The sequence below is a fragment of the Pan troglodytes genome, chromosome 6 (assembly GCF_028858775.2).
Source record: "Pan troglodytes isolate AG18354 chromosome 6, NHGRI_mPanTro3-v2.0_pri, whole genome shotgun sequence".
In the NCBI taxonomy this organism is placed as follows: Eukaryota; Metazoa; Chordata; class Mammalia; order Primates; family Hominidae; genus Pan; species Pan troglodytes.
The window spans coordinates 123,705,423-123,723,635 of NC_072404.2; the positions used below are offsets into that span (position 1 = coordinate 123,705,423).

General features: G+C 37.4%; 1 protein-coding gene across 50 annotated transcripts in view; it reads right to left on the bottom strand.

Moving 5' to 3' along the window:
* The window catches only part of NRCAM (neuronal cell adhesion molecule), a 314,922-nt gene that overhangs the window by 171,548 nt on the left and 125,161 nt on the right, over positions 1 to 18,213 (bottom strand). Inside the window, exon 1 of one of the 50 annotated variants that reach the window (XM_063813827.1) lies at positions 12,013 to 12,031. The exons of the other annotated variants lie outside the window; for them this stretch is intronic. The gene's annotated coding sequence lies outside the window, so the exon portion shown is untranslated. Of the gene's footprint in view, positions 1 to 12,012; positions 12,032 to 18,213 lie in introns of those variants that run through there. 50 annotated transcript variants of the gene reach the window in all.

Consider the following 18,213-nt stretch of genomic DNA (forward strand, 5'->3'; position numbering starts at 1 on the left):
ATTTTCCTTATAAATTACCTAGTCTATAGTACTCTGTTGCACAAAACAGACTGAGACATTCGTGCTTGGTATACTTCATGGTTTCATAAAAGTACAAATAGAAACCTAAAAGTTCAGGCCGGGCACGGTGGCTCATGCCTGTAATCCCAGCGCTTTGGGAGGCCGAGGCAGGCAGATCACGAAGTCAGGAGATCAAGACCATCCTGGCTAACACGGTGAAACCCTGTCTCTACTAAAGAAAAAAAAAATACAAAAAAATTAGCTGGGTGTAGTGGCAGGCATCTGTAGTCCCAGCTACTCAGGAGGTTGAGGCAGAACAATGGTGTGAACCCAGGAGGCAGAGCTTGCAGTGAGCCAAGATCACACCACTGCACTCCAGCCTGGGCAATGGAGCAAGACTCCATCTCAAAAAAAAAAAAAAAAAAAAAGAAACCTAGAAGTTCAGTGTGCAGTCATGGCTAGCTGTCTAACAAAGAGTCATGCCCTCTCTCTGTCATGTAAGACAGACATGGCTGTGGAGAAGAAGTTCCTGTCCAGGGTCTGTATTTCCAGTTCTCCTTGTGTCTAGGTGTGACTGCAAGGTGTAAGAGAGCTAATATGTGTGACTTCTTTGTTCAGATGTTGAAAAAGAAAATGTGTCTTTTCCACGCCTCCTATCTCTCCATTTCTGGCTGTATGTCAATGCCAGTGTAACCTGAAAAGTTGCATAGCATGGCCTTTGTCAGCTTGGGTGAAGAGTAGAGATCCTTCCCTCCAAATTCATGGTCTGCATCACTAACAGTGAACTGTTACATGAGCTGAGAGGGAACTCTAATTGTGTGATGTTTCTAGTTTGGGGGTTTGTTAGAATAGCTAGCTCTGCCTATCTAATAGAGTTGGCACATTGTGAACATAATAGAAACCTTAAATGAAATATTGTCCTCACTGGTCCTTTTTCTATGTCTATAATCTAGGAAGAAGATTTAATTTTAAAATATAAGTGTATTCAGAGCAGTAGAGCAAAATTGATTAGAGGGTATTAAATAACTCCTTAGTAGAAACAGCTAAAGTAATAGTGTTTACTTCACCTAGGGAAGAAAAAGTTTAAAGGAGTCTAGTTAAACTGTAAATGAATATATGAAGGTTCTAAAAATTTTATACGGCAGATAGTGAGAAACTATTTTTCAAGTTCACTGAACATAAAACAAATACAGAAGGCTCTGTGTGATGGCTATAAACTAATACCGTATCTAAGAAAATGGGGAAGACTGAGGCTGGGTATGGTGGCTCACGCCTGTAATCCTAGCACTTTGGGAGGTTGAGCAGGTGCATCACTTGAGGTCAGGAGTTCAAGACCAGCCTGGCCAACATGGTGAAAGCCCGTCTCTACTACAAAACAAAAATTAGTTGGACGTGGTGGCAGGCACCTGTAATCCCAGCTCCTAGGGAGGCTGAGGCAGGAGAATCACTTGAACCCAGGAGGCAGAGGTTGCAGTGAGTTGAGATGGTGCCATTGCACTCTAGCCTGGGTGACAGAGGGAGACTCAGTCTCAGAAAAAAAAAAAAAAAAAAAAAGAAAGAAAGGAAAGGAAAGGAAAAGGAAAAGGAAAGGGGGAAGATTGAAAATAGAGTTTTTGTGAGAATCTGATTCTGCAGATTTAGGAGGGACCTTGAAATTCACTTTTCCTTTTTTTTTTTTTTTGAGATGGAGTCTCACTCTGTCACCCAGACTGGAGTGCAGTGGTGTGATCTTGGCTCACTGCAAGCTCTACTTCCGGGGTTCATGCCATTCTCCTGCCTCAGCCTCCCGAGTAGCTGGGACTATAGGCACCGGCCACCATGCCCGGCTAATTTTTTGCATTTTTAGTAGAGATGGGGTTTCACTGTGTTAGCCAGGATGGTCTCGATCTCCTGACCTTGTGATGCACCCACTTCAGCCTCCCAAAGTGTTGGGATTACAGGCGTGAGCCCCCGCACCTGGCCAGAAATTCACTTTTCTAATAGGCAGACCCAGGGGGTTCTGGTGCATGTGGTCCCAGGCTACACAATAATCAACATGGTGAAATAATGTCTGTAGGATAATGATGGTTAAACAATGAAATACACAACATTATGAGGCTGTTAGATTCCCTTTCTCAAAGTAATATCAGGAATGTTCCACAGGGTGGAAAACACACTGTCGACAAACACAGAAGAGCACTTGGAATCTAGGTAAGTAACAAAGGATTCCAATCCTTGAGCAGCTCAGAGTCTCAGGAAAGTGACCGTGAGTCTGTGTGTGTATGAGTGCATACGTGTGTGTGGAGAAGGTGGTGATAAGAAGGAGGAAACAAAGATGACCCCTGGTTCTGAATACAGAAAAGGAGGTTTCATTCACAGGTGAGCAGACGTACTTCAGCGTGGCCCTGGGAATCCTGGTCTCCCCTAGGCATCCTAGCCCTGGAACAGCCTCCAGATGATGTTGCCACCCACCAAGCTATAGAATGAAACAAATGAAGTCGAGGCATTCAACCCTATTCAGGAAGCAAAAGCAGTTCATGTTTATATATTTTACAAATCAGACTTCTATGTCAAGTGGGAAGAAAGATTCTAAGGCAAATAAAAAATGTTCTATAAATCTACAACTACATGAAGAGTCATTGTTTAATGGGTATTGAGGTTCAATCTGGGATGATGAAAACATTTTCTAAGATGGATATGATAATGGTCACACAACAATATAAATGTACTTAATGCTACTGACCTGTACACTTAAAAATTGTCAAAATCTCAAATTTTGTGCTATGTATATTTTACCACAATAAAAAAGGAAAACATGGCTATAAACTTCCTTCCAACTCTGTAAGTTAATAGACATGATATTTGTAGGAAAAAAATTCAACGTATACCCTAAATTCCTCCATTAATACTTTCTGTGTCCTTGAAAAGTTAGGAAAACATTAATTTATTCAACAAATATTTAGTGACCAACTACTATGGCTCAGGCACTGTTCTGGGCACTGAGGATGCAGTAATAAACAGAATAGAAGAAATCCCTGCCCTCATAGAGCATTTACTTATCACCTCGTTATGCGAAACATTTATTAACCGCCTATGATTTGCCAAGTTCTATGCTGAGCATCAGAAATACAATGGTTACAAAGAAGTGAACCTTAGAAAACCAGTCTCTTCTTGGCCTCATGAAGCTTATGGTCAATGGCAGAAGATAGATATTGAACAAATAATCACAGAAATGGATCTAAAAATACCAATTTTGAAAAGTTGTTAAGGCAGGGGTGTGTGGTGCTCCTAGAGTGTGTGGTGATGGGAACTGGCTTTGTCAAGGTCAGACTTTTCTAAGGAAATGATGACTGAGCTGAGGTCCTACAGAGCTGGGGAAGGAAAGATGTGTTACAGTTTTGATACCAATGCACAATTTAATTGGGCACAAAATGAGAAGAAGAAAAGCAGGGGATAAGAGGGACAGGTCTGATGAGGCTGACAAAGCAGACAGAGGCCTGGCCACGTGGAGCCCTGTAGTTCTTTCAGCCTTTTATCCTAAGGGCAATGGGAAGCCACTGATGTATTTTAAGAAGGCTGAGGGTGGAAGAGGAATGATTTGATCACAAATAATACTTATTTTGCTGCTCTGACAATTTAAAAACTACCAACTGAAAATGAAGGCAAGAACTACAAGTGAATTCCTATACAGTTATAAAAAAACACTTTTGATAGTGTTTAATATACCAAAGATTTATCATAAGATAAAAAATTATTAACAGCACTCCAATTTTTAATTATTTGGTATTGATCAAACATAGTCTCTTGGGCCAGGAACAGTAACTCATGCCTATAATCTGAGCACTGTGGGAGGCTAAGGCAAGGAGGATAGCTTGGGTCCAGGAGTTCAAGACCAGCCTGGGCAACACAGGGAGACCCTGTCTCTGTGAAAAATAAAAATAAAAATAAATTATCTGGGCATGGTGGCATGCACTGTGGTCCCAGCTACTTGGGAAGCTGAGGCGAGGATTGCTTGAGTCTGGCAGGTTGAGGCAGCAGTGAGCCACTGTACTCCAGCCTGGAGGACAGAGCTAGACAAAACAAAACAAAACAAAACAAAACGGTCTCTTAAGGTACTATTATATAATCTACTAATGAAGCCGAGATCACACCACTACACTCCAGCCTGGGTGAGAAAGCAAGATTGTCAAAAAAAAAAAGAGTGACTATTTTAAAAAACAAAACAACAGTGAAACTATTTGATTAAATAAATTATATTAAACTTCATAAAATATGATTTAGGCATGTTTCATTGACACATAAAGTGACAAAGGAAACTTAACTAATTGTTGTACAAATTTGATTAGTATCTAAGAACTTGAACAAAGAATCAAACACACATGCAACATTTCTTCCCTTAAAATATGATTATCAATGTAATATATACTGTTGAATGGGACAAAAAATTCAGACCAGCATAATACTGTGTGCTAAGAGAAAATATATATGGTAATAAGAAAAACTCTATGCTTTGTATACAATCAGGTTGTTCACTATGTGAATTTACGCAGGCGTAAATGCTCAATAAGTAGATGACAGACATTTCTGTGCATTTCATATTCTGGATAAAAACAAGGATAGGAAACATCAAACTTTTAATTGCATAGTGAGCTAATCTGTCCCCTGAACAACACAGTACAACTCTAGACTATCATTCAAGTTCAGAAAAGTTGTATAGGTTTGGCTCATATAATTTGCATAATTCATCTTTTAACCACATTGTCATTTACACAATTAAGATCTGTCAATTCATTTTTCTGCTTACACTACATTAAGAACTCAATATATTTAGCCAGAGAACGTTCCCAAGGATGCTTTAGCCATGTTTTATTATAACCTACTGTGTTATAACCTAGTAGTTCGTTTCCATTGCTTTAAAGTAACACCTGAGATTGTTTATAAAGAAAAGAGGTTTATTTTTGGCTCATGGTCTGTAGGCTGTACAGGAAGCTTACAATCATGGCACAAGAAGGGGAACCAGTGTGTCACCTGGCAAGAGAGTGAGTGAGAGTAGGGTAGGTCTCAGACTCTCAGATCTCACAGTAATTCATTATCACAAAGAGGGCACCAAGCCATTTATGAGAGATCCACCCCCATGAGTGAAACATCTCCCACTGGGCCCCATCTCCAACATTGGGGATCACATTTCAAAATAAGATTTAGAGGGGGCAAAACATACAAACCATACCACCTACCAAAGGCCCCTTGTTTTTATAGGTCCTGGGAACTAAGACCTACTTGCATAGAGGCCTCTACGACCATCACTTTTTGAGATTGAGGCTCACAAAGATCTTACAGTTTAATCTGATTTGATTTAAGACCTAGTAATTTTATTGTTCTATCCATTTACACTTTGGTCTGACCAATTTTAACATAATTGCATACAAAATCTTTCAAAAGTTTCATGTGTAAAATTCTTCTTTCAAACAAACTTTTATATGCCCAATTAACTCGGCCGTTGGTATCAAAACTGTAGCTCATATTCTAGCAGGTGTTAAAAATAATAAACCAGATGTAAAGACAGGCATAAAAATATAGTAAAGCAGATTCAGAACAGTGAAGGAGAATGAATGCATTTCCTTAAAAGGAAGGCGAGGAAGACTTTTTTAAAAAATTAGAATTATAACTTGGCTGTGCATCTTTTTTTGTTGCTGTTGGCAGTAAATAAATCTCATTATAAAGATGAAATGAGAAGAAGTTTTGAAAAACTTTCAAACAGTTGGATAAAGACTAGACATTTCGTTTTTTTTCAAAGCTGGCAAGTCATTTTTGGTTCAACATTCTTTTTAGATGTTCTAGTTTTCTAGTCTTCCCTTGATACAGACATGAACTTACAAGTAGTCCCCTCACTTTTATATTTCCTCACAACTTCCTGAATATTTGACAGGCTCATTGAACTGAATTTGAAGTCTTTTCATAGTACTGTTCTGGAAAGTAAAAGGAATGAACCACAACAGAAACAAAATAAAGTGGTTTCCAAATATGACTCTGATGTAGCTTCTGTGATGTTTATCCCACGTTCCCCATTGGTTGGGACTTGGGACCTCCTAATGAGGACTTTGTCTCTAGTTCTTAGTTGTCTGCAAACACTGATTTTGTTTTAGTTACACTGATTTTTTGAACCAAATGAAACTTTTTGAGCATAAAAAGGCAAGGGAATTCTAAAAGGATTTAAATTATGGCTTGGGAGGACTCCCAATCACACCTAAGCCTGCATTATAGATATCTCGGTAGTGTCAGCGGAGGAGAGTGGCCTAATGTTGATCAGTATCAAAATGGCTTTGGGAGTCTCTGACCACTCAGTTCTCTAAATCAGTCTCCCATTTTAAGGTTATGAAACACTGATCTTAAAAGAAATCTGGAATATTATCAGTTGCAGGTTGCTAACTATAGTTAAGTTCAAATATAAAGCTGCCCATTTAAAGAGGTCATCTTTAATGTAACATAGCCTGTCTTAAACAAACCATTATTACAAATAAAGCAATCAAATTATGAATTAAATAGCTTACCAAGTGACATTAAGCAAATTACTTCCTCTCTGTGTACAAAATGGGGTTAATAATCCTGACCTATTTCTCAAGGTCTCTGGGGACAATTCATTTAGGAATTGCCTAAGTGCTGTATAAATGTTACCGGTGTTATGAGAGCTTGGTTTTATTGTCATTGGAAGGCCTATCATAATAAGGAATTCAGGGGTTTTAGTCAGAGGTGAATTAACAAAGCGAGGTCTATGCTAATACAAGCGCCCTCTGACCTTGGATCACTGAGCTTGAAAAATTGCACAGATCAGAATGTGAATGAAGTTTGCATTTTCAGAGACACTGTTTTTGTTAATGTATTTTCTATTCAATTCCTTTGCTTTGAAAATCGTTACTTTGGAAGCAAAGCAACCAATTTCTATTTCCACCATTCCATTTCCACATTTTTTCATTATTCTCCATTGCAATTCCCAGCATCATTTGCATTTAAGCATGACATTGAAGGCATCCAAGGCCTATCCTTCAGGATCAGCTATCCAGTACACCCAGGAAACATGCCTATAAGTGGATGTGGGCTGTGTATTCACGAAATCTCTTTCAAGAATTTTATCCTTATTGTGCAATCCCCAGACTTTTATTACTCTTAGAGAAAGCAAATTCTTTTTCCCACTTAAATTTGCACAAGTTATTAACTTATTTGGCAAATAGTTTCTGAGTACTTAGTATGTACCAGGCACTGTCCTAGGTGCTGGAGACAGTAGTAAATAATACAGGCAGAAATCTCTGCACTCAATAGCTTATATTCTAGTGGGTGAAGATAAATAGTAATTAAAATAAGTAAACAAATATTGTGTTTTAGGTTGCAAAAAATAAAGTATGGTGAGAAAACAGAGTGTGAAGATAAAGAGGGGCTGTAATTTTAAGTACAATGGTCAGGGAAAAACCTTCTTGGAAGGTGTAATTCCAAAGAGATTTGAGGGCTGTGAATGTGAGAGCCACTGGGAAAGGGCTTTGCAGGCAAGGTGAAAGTTCCGGGCAAATCCAAAGGCCCTGAGGTTGGAATCTCTTTGCCTGTCTTAGAACAGCAAGGCGGCCAGGTGGCTGAGAGGAGCAGCAAGCAGGAGAACAGTGGGAGATGAAGTAAGAGATGGAAAGGGGCACCACATGATCTAGGGCGAGACCTCTGGCTTCCACTGAGTGAAGTGGGAAGCCCTGGAGGAGTCCTGAGCAGGGGAGTGACATGACCTGACTTCCATTTTGAAGGGTGGAATAGGCTGTGTTGAGAATAGGCTGAAGGGGAGTGAGATTGAGACAGGAAGACCACATAAAAGGCTCTTACAATAGTCCAGAGCAGAGGTTAGTGGCATGATCCTGTGGGGTGCCACATGGGTAGAGTTTCACAGCTTTCAATTATTAAACACACCCTTCTTCTCTAACTGTGGTTTCTTATTTGAGTTACTTCATTCCCTAACAAACTTTTTTCCTTTAAAGCCTTTCCTTCCCGATTCCTCCCTGTCAATAATAATGCTTGTCTTCACATCAGATAAGCATTTGAACCCTGTTTAAAAGGGTACAAATAGGCCAAATTTGGGTGTAGTCAAATCAGCAAGTAAACTATGCTCCAAAACCACAAATGACTTGACAGGATTCTATTGAAGTTCTCTGTAAAGACACCTGCTTTTCTTCAACAGGCTCTGCATCACAGAATGGATGAAGGCCACGTGGAAGCCTCCTTGTCCAGTCGGGGGCTGGGTGGTAAGGAGGAGCAGGATTAGGTTTAGAAGAATGGGATGAGGCCAACAGCTTCCACTTTCAATAACGTCTACAAATCTGTATTTCAAGTTAATTAAGTCCCAATAGCAGTGCACAGAACCATTTTTGAAACAAATTGTCAACCTGCTTTCATATGCTGTTATGTCCATATTAACCAAAGAAATGTTCACTGACTTTTAACTCCTGTTTGTGTAATATTTGGCACTGTACTTTTTTTTTTTTTTTTTTTTTAGCTTTAGCTATGGCTGGTGTAATCAGACACCACGTACCAGGCAAACCTAACCCTTGAGGCCCTGATTACTTAAAAACAATAGGAGTGGAACCTCCCTCCACCAAATAGAAAGGAGGTGGCTGCATTCAAGCATTATTCCTTGTTCTCTAGAAAGGTAGCGGCAAGGGCTACTACTCAAAGGGAAGATTCTGGAAATGGTTCTTGTGGGAAAAGAAGGAAAATACATTAGTCTTTTCAACTAACCTAGAAAAAAAAATTCTTGGCAACTTCAGAACCAATGGAGAAGAGAAAATGTGTAAGCAGAAAGTTCTTGGATTACCATGGCATCTTCTCTAGGTAGGTGACCTGGGTCACCTACTCATGACTTGGGTCATCTTATTTGCAGAATAATTAAGAATGAGAACTTTCATTCTATCTATGAAGTGGTATATGACTCTAATTAAGGGATTATTACTTTAAATGAATTACCTCTCTTTCCTTCATCTTGGGCAACTCATTAGGAAAAAACCTACCTTTTGACATTTAGAAAAGATTTTTTTTCTTCCTGGATCTTGGAGTTCCAATCTGTTGCTTCAGTTGTTCCCAGTATCTACGTTGCTTTCCCCCTTATCTTCAGGGCTTTTCTTGTATGTCATCTCTATGGAGACTTCTTTGGCTGCCTTGTCCAAAAAGGTAACCTACATTAGATGCCCCACCTCCATTCTCTGCTTTATTTTTTGCCTTAACGCTTATCATGATCTAACTTACTACATGTCTTATTGATTCATCTTTTTTTTTAATCTCATGTGCCAGAATGTAGGATTTATGAGAGCAGGAATTTTTGTCTGTTTTGTTCATGCTATATCCCCAGTGCCTAGAACAATGCCTAAAACAGAGCATCAGTAAATATTAGTTGAATTAGTGAATTAATTCCACAGAGTGATCAGATAAGTGTTAGCTTGAAATTCTTTATTTGAAAAATCAATTTTGGCCACTAGATGCATAGAACGTATCTCTGGTAAGATACACAAAAGATGAATAAGAGCATTTACCTTGGGGAAAGGAATCTGAGGGGGAGATATTTACATACAATTTTGTAGCTTTATGTACTAGTCAATCTTTAAATCTTTAGAATATTTTATCCTCACTCAGAATGATGTATCTGAGTGCTGAGTATCTGATTATTTTAAATTCTTTTTGTAATCTTCAACAGAAAAACTAATAAATGTTAATTTAAAAATAAGCACATGTATGTGTAAAAATCTACGCATACACATATTTTGTGTTCAATAAGACAAAGTTAATATAAAAAGATACATCTAATTCTATGTTTTGATTCAAAACATCATATGTAACAGATTAACAGAACTGGTTTGTGTAGTATATTGGTACCAAAGACAACTGATGTGAATAAGAACTTCCCACTTATGAAGACATTTTGAATACTGAGGAAAGAACCAAGTAAAAGAGTATTCTTACAATCTTATTTATATCAATGGCATGGCAGTAAGTATTTCAACTGGGGCCAGGGCTTGAAAAGCATTCCAATTTTCACTTGAATTTCAGGGTAAGGCTAAGTATTACACAGTATAGTATCTCTAGCAAGATTTCCTGAGAAAAATGGAAAGAAACCATGAAAATCAGACTATAATCAGGAAAGTCAGAGAACTGGGCTAACAAAGTAGTAGAATTAAACTAAAAAGCATAGTCACTTGAAGAGCAAGAAAATTCAGAATGAAAAGAAGGAAGACGTGGCAAGTGAATATAACTCAACAGCAGAAACATATTATTCTCAATATTGTGTAAGTAAACATGAGACCTAGGGAAGGTTTACAGATTTGATCCTTTATTTTCTGGCCATGAACTGTAGATATTAAGTTTGGGGAAAGTGCCCTAGATTCCTATTTATAATTCACAGTGGCCTGCGGTGATGATGCATAGCAAATTTCTCAAAGAGACCAGGGACAAGAGAAAGCAGCCCTGAGGGATAAAAACCTTTTTCAAGGAGAGAAAAGAGGCAATCATGAAACCCATGTATCATGCTGCCCTTATCCTTCACTTCTTTAAACAACACTTGGTTATTTTGGTATCTTTCTCCCTTCTCCCTCACTCTCTTGATTATTTCCACTTTCCAACCAGTCTTTGATTTTATTTTTAATCTACCTAACACCAGCTGTTGCCAGAGCCTTCCTATTAAGAGGCTTAGTCCAAACAGTCTGATCTTTAAAGCAAATATCCAGCACATGGAGCCAACACAGCATTTTGGAAAGGATACTGGTCCGAATGCCTGGGTGGGAATTCAGCTCTGCCTATTCCTAGCTGGGTAGCTTGAGGCATGCTGCTCAGTCTAGTCTCTCTAAATCTCACTTATCTTTAAAATGTGGCTAATAAGACGTGCTCTCTTTGCAGAGGATGGTTAAGAGGATCAAACTGAATAGTGCAAACTATAAAGCACTATATACAAACATAAGTTATTTTTCTGGTGACTTTCATCAGATTTTGTTATTGTTCATCAAAAATCTGAACAGAAATAGAAAAACTGCCCTAGGAAAACGGCAGAGTGTATTTAATGCACTTGCTTCATGTCCAGCTGTAATAAAAGTCAGATAACGAGTATTTTCAGGGGTGTTTCTAAAGATGCAAAACTTTGGTTTCAAGATACTAGCTTGAAACCAAATTGCATTAGGTATAATCACACCATGTTTCATTTCATGAGGTTCAAAGAACTGAGAAGCATGGAGTATAATCTTACAGATGGTCTTTGAAGATGTTTCAAGAGCTAAAGCTAACACATCCAATTATGATATTTTTTTTAAAATGTGTCCTTCATCCAGCTTCTCTCATCCTCTTGACCACTGAACTCTCTGGAATACAGGAGAATCAATACAAAAAACCTAAGGGAAACTCTCAAGTTAGTGCCGAGGGAATGACAGTAGATTCTGCTTTTAATCAAAAAGACACATGAGTAAAGTTTATGCTACACTTTGCACACAAAAAGTATTATACTATCCTCAAAAACATCAGGCATGCAGAAAATAAGGGAGAATAAGGCCTAACTAGAAAATTGTCTTAAGGTAATATGAAAATGGTCTGTGAGACTATTAAAAACAAATATCCACAGAAAGAATGACAAAAGCATTAAAATTACATCTTAACACACCCTGTGGATGTACCCTGATGACAAACAAACATACCAGCACTTAATTTTTCTTTACAATATGTTCACATTTTGCTACTAAAAATATTCAAACCATATCTGTCAGTTGCTCCACGAAAGTTCCTCTTTTAAGTGTTAAACAAGCTATGTGAAACAAACTCCATTAACCAATAGCACACAAAATAAAACCAAATCAATGAACAGAGAATATCAAGCTTCAGACAAGCTGTTATAGATGGAATACAATTCTAATCTGGGCTTTGGTTTTAAACAAATCATTAAAACGATACCTGAGAGGAGGAACAAAAACCAACCAGTCCCTGGACTGTCAAACATTACTTTCCATAAAGTACATAAACAAGCACAGATATTACCTTACAAATGAAGTTATCTTACTGCTTTCCATTTCCTTCCAGTAGCAAAGGGAAATTTTAAACAAAGTGCCCATCCCAGCACATTTCTGCAGATAAAAGCACTGGCAATTGAACCCTGCTGTGGCTGGCCCATGTGCAGTAAAATGATAAAGTCCTGCTCCTGACAGCCAATCCAAAGCTGCTCAGACCTCCCAGGCCTCCCAGGGTGATCAGCCTGGCTTTGTGGCAATACAATGGGGGTTAAACATTTCTTCGTATCCATTTAGAAGCAAGAAAAATCTGTTTGGTTGCTCAAAATGATTTAGCAAAACACACAATAGGTTATGATTTGGTAATCCTGTTTCAAGAAAGTAACTGCCATATTTTCACCTATGAGGGGGAGATTGTAAAGCTGTTACATAGTTTCTTCTTCCTTTTCAAATCTTGTACTAACTCAAAATAACATTTTAGAATGGCCATCTGGGTTTTTATTCCTTTTGACAAGACACAATAACTGCTGAGACTGGCTTCTTTATTTCAGCCTCAGAACCTACATCACATAGATGGTAGAACTTGCTGTCCAATGACTCACAACAGTCTTTTCTGATTTTTCTTTCATGGAAGCCTAGAAACTCTATTTGATTCAGTTAATTTAAGATCTCAGTAAAAATAAATATTATAACGATTTTTCTTACTTTCTTTCCCCCTACCTATTTATTTCTGAATTTCTTTATTTCTGAATTTCATTCCTCTCTTGGGCTTCTCTAGTTCCCACAGTCATGAGTATTCACCCATCCAAGCTGTAAGAATTTTAACATGTTGCTTATTATTCTTCTTCTAAGCCAGATGCTATTGGTACCTAAGTACACAAATAAATAATGAATAGTGAGCTGGTATTTTCATTAGAGTGCATAATACATTAGGATTATATTTCATGATAAGACCTTTAAAAAGTAATAGAAGGTATTTCTAAAATGTATTATGTCCAGTAGGACCTCATTGTTGAGGCCGCCACAAATCCTTAACCATTTATTTTGCTTAAACTTCTAATGATTGCTTTTCAAGCTTTCAGGTTCTCTGGAAAAACTTCAAGAGAAGCAGGTTTATAAGTCATTCACCAGCTATGATTCAAGTTTTGAAAGTGTCCATTTACTGTATTTTCAATTACGGTTATTCACTTCCAAACCTGAAAAACTGTTCTGCATTTATTACAGTGACTGTTACATGAACAATGGGTGAATATATTTCTTTGAAGCTCTTTTCAGCATTTCTTAAAGACCTGCTTAGAATAATGCCCTTCTTCACAAAAGCACAATCAACATGTAACCTAATCTCCTTCAAAGCGTATTGTCAGAGAGATCAACAATGACTGTAATCACATGACCTCTGAAACCCAACCAAGTAGAGACATCAGAGAATCTTGACTGGCTCCTATCTCTGCACATCCATTTCTCTGCTTAATATGTCCCAATGAGCTTTGACTTATGCTAATAAAAACTTGAAAAATGGAAATCATTTTCTGATTTTCATTCTTTCAAAAGATAAAAGAAATAGGGAGGAAAGCCTTTAAACTTATTTCCTCTTGATTACATATCTACTGCTATGTGTATGTGTTACTAGTGGTACCAGCTGATAGAAAACAGAAAATAATCAGCTGCCTAGTCATTGATAGAACACACATGACTGATTACAGAAACCAGGTTAGACACTATGATTTATAGTGTTACTCCTTTTGGTATTTTCCAATCATTTCTTTCAAGTGCATTTATAAAATTTAAATATGCATTTCCATTGGAAAGAAGAATTTGTCCATGTTTTCCTATTAATATGTTAACATAACCTTTTCTTTTCCTAGTTAGCTATTCCCACAGGTATAAAAAAGGCTCACACACCAACTTGAAAAAAGGTTGCATTTTCAAGAACAGTGGAAGGACTACTTAAAATGGTGCTTTAAACTGTGATTGTGCTCTGAGCAGTAAGGGCTCAATGGAGGAGAGACGAGTCTTGATTAAGCAGCTTGCCTGACCGAGCCTAATCAGAATTATTTCAGCACACTGCTTCACTACAGCCCCAGACCCATTAAACACGAAATGTTTCTGCAGGCCCGTTTCTCACTCTGGCTCCCACTGTGCCCTTTACTTTGTGGCAGTAGTTACTCACTGGGCTACTCAAAATAATTTTTGGTAAATAGAGGTACTGGGTTTAACAGGCTCCTCACAATCTATCATTGAATCTGTCATTTTACGACAAGAATGGGTACCGTCCCACCAAAACAGGACCGCTGGGATGGCCATGCAGAAGGGGGCCCTTTGAACTAATTCTTTGTCTTGACCTGACAGCAATCACTCCTTTCACAAAAGCAGCTCTGTCTTCCAAAATGTAATTTGGGGTATCTCATTTTAAGCTCATCAGGTTATTATATTTTATCATCTGGTTTAACACACTCTGAAAGAGGCAGTTCCATTTTGGGGGCCAGAGGAGGCGATTCGTGGCACCAAAATGTACACGCAGCTTTCTGTTTCCCTCGATCTCTCAGATTGTCCAGACCTATCCATTACAGGAATGTAACTAATTTTCTTAGTTATGCTTAGTATCCATTTTAACCATTATATCCTTATAATGCTTAGTATCCATTTTAAGCACACAAAAATATTAGATGTACTTTTTTACAGAAATATTTTTTCATTTAAACCTAAAAATATATATCAAAATTTTGATCAAAGTAGATGCAGGCTGGGCGTAATGGCTTGTGCCTATAATCCCAATACTTTGGGAGGCCGAGGCAGAAAGATCGCTTGACCCCAGGGGTCCAAGACCAGCCTGGGCAACATAGTGAGACCTCGTCTCTATATAAAAAAGAAAATTAGCTGGGTGTAGTGGTGCACACCTGTAATAGTCCCAGTTACTCAGGAAGCTGAGGTAGGAGGATCCCTTGAGCCCAGAAGGTCAAGGCTGCAGTGAACTGTGACTGCACCACTGTACTCCATCCTGGGCAACAGAGTGAGACCCTGTCTCTAAACTTAAAAAAAAAAATAGATATAATCAGAAATTTTCGGCTTTTAATAAAGTACTTACTATGCAAATGTTATAGTTCTAAACACCATAATGCATGTGTGGTATATTTGCCCTTGTGCCTCAGTTTCCTTATATGTAAAATCAGGATAATATAGTACCTTCTTTGGAAGGCTATTATGAGGATTAAATGAATTAATATTCATAAATTACTTACATCAGTGCCTGGCACATAGCAGATGCTATGTAAGTATTTCTTTTAAATAAATAGAAATAAAACAGACACCATCTATGAATGAAAAGATGTGTAGATGATTCTTTCAGGACTTCATCCAGAATGCAAGAGTTCTACTTGGAGCTACTCGTTTACCTTCATGATCTTTATTTTTGACATTATTTAGCAGGCCTTTATAATGGCCCAAGTTCACATTCATTGCCAGTTTTTTTCTGCAATGTCTTTATAAGTTCTCCTAGCACAGAAATGATGGATGCTTTTCTTTTGAAATTCTTCTACAGGAAGTAAAAAGAGTGTCAATTACCTGGCTGAACATGAGGTAAAGTTTTTGTTAAAGTAGCCCATAAACTAAGTGGGAAAAATGAATTAACCAAGTGTTTCTTTCCTCTCTCCTGAAATGCTATGCTATACCAAGAAGCTCACCAGGCATCAAAGAGTGTGTTTCTCAACACTGCAGATCTGCATAGTGGAGACAAGTTAAGTGTCACATCATTTGATGAAAGTGCCACAGGAGTCATCTGTTTCTGTAAATACTGTACAGAGACCCAGGAACCCCACAGATAATTTGATGGCACAGCAGACTGACATCCTATTGCTTTTTCATAATTTACTGATAGGCAAAATGCCAAAATTCTAGAAAGGCATCATGATGCTGAGTTAAGGAGAATGACTGAAAAAATGTTCTTGATGCAAATTGGTATATTTTTCAATATTTCAAGAGAATAGTAGAGACTGAGTTACTTTCTGTATCTGGGCACTATCAAAACATCAAGAATGAAATTTGCTTTTTTGTGAAGACAGTAATCTCACATTCATTAATTCTCGGCTCACTGCTTCTCTTCCCTTTAATCACCATCTCCTTACCACTCATGTCCCTCCTTGTATAGAGTACATATGGGTTTTCCAAACCACTGCTTTTACAAAAGAACTGTGGTATTGTGACAACTAAGAATGATTCCTTAAAAAAAGAATCCCTGTGAATGAAAGTAGTCAAACACTGGATGCCTTTAACAAGAATACTAAAACTAATCAGAATGTATCATACACTATATATTTACAACACTTTATATAGCGCCTCTTTATGGCTACTAATGTACATATCAAGACAATGTAGACATGGGGTGTGTCAATACAACACACATCTTATTCAAAACATATGTCTAATTGCATCGCTTTTAAAGTCAGTGAGAATTATCTTTGTATACATGAAAATGTATCAGGCAATTCAAAGAACAGAATAGACAATGTAATAATAACTGAAATTTGGAAGGATGTAACAAGAGATAGAAATAAGAAGAGAAAAAAAGGAGGTTGTAAAACATAAAAGGATCAAATCTATGCAATTGCTGTTTTGTAGATCAAAAAAGGTCAAATACCAGCAATTTTATATGATTCAACCTAACTACTTCCTTGGGACTGCCCAGCTCAAGTAATGTCCAAATCACTTAACAGAAATACGATCAGTGTTCCCAGAGCAAATAATTTCCATTTATATCACTAGTTGTAAAACAACGCTTATTACCATTTTCTGGAAGTTTCCATTGCTATAGCAATAATCTCCCAAACAACCACACATTACTGAAGTGTGTTCAAGTACTGAGGTAATTTTTCCTACCTCTTTCTCATCATATATTTAAACACACACACGCACACACACGTGCACCCTTTCTGGAATCATTCTCTCCAGAATATCTCTATATAAGAATATACTACATATAAGTTTATTTTTTAAATAACTTCACTGCTGACATCTAGCACCATATTTGAATAATGGAGAAGGAATTCATTTGTAAAACTAAAATAGAAAAAGGCTTGATAATTCTATTTTAACAAAACTCACCAAAATCACCCTAGCTGGAAGAGATCTTTTTAATCAGATATTTTCAAATATTTTCTAAACTGTAAAATCTATCACCTGTTCTTAGAAAAAAATTTAACAAATTGTCTTTTATAACAGTTGTTACAATGATGTTTTGGGGACATGTTAAAAACCAGGCACTCCGATATATTTTTTAATAGTCTGAGCATTAGGTTAGAATCTGTTAAAAGATATAGAACCCTAACCCAAGAAATTCAGAAACCCCTAAACACCTATTGTTCATACAATAGAAAGTTCAACAACCCAAGTTAAGAGTTCCTAAAAGATCAATGCAACTCTTTTAACTGACTTTACTCCTTCTGCTACAATTCATCCTACTAGTCACTCATCTTTCTTTTCCTTAGACAACACTATGGGAAATAATAACATTCTTCACAAAACCCCCATCTCTATTGTATCAGGCTTTCCTTACAGTTCTTGTTTGAATGTGTGTGTCTCTGTGTGTGTGTCCGTAATTTCAACAAAGTTGCAATCTTAAATTTTTAATTTTTGAAGTCAACATTATGTCACAAATATTTTTCATATTGCTAACAATATTCAGAATTGTAATTTCAAGTGAACACACAATATTCCACTGAAATGCTGTGCCATAATTTTTGTCACAACATCAAGAATTTTTGAACATTTTCCTTAAAAAATAGAAGTAGAAACATGTTTATGGATGTGCCATTACACATTATTTTTTAAATGGTTGCATTGTTATTTCTAGCACAACCAGAAGTGTATGTGATCACCTTTACATGCTGCAGAACTGGAAATTACCTTAAATATTTCAAACAGTTCAATAGATGTAAGACATGATAATCTTCCCAAACACCAATTAGCATCTATTACCCACAGGTTAGATTTCCATTGCCTATAGAATAAAATCTTTGGTCTCTTATTCAAAATCCTTTACAATCCATCCCCTACCTATGACTCCGAAATTGATCTTCCATGGGTCTTAGACTGTTCCAGCTAAACAGGTCTATGGTACCTACCCCTAACACACCAGGCCCATTCCACCTGTTTTCTCTGTTTGCAGACACTGTTCTTTGAATGTGTTCCTCACTCCTCTCCCTCTGTTCAAATCCCTCTCTTTCTTCAACAACAAGAT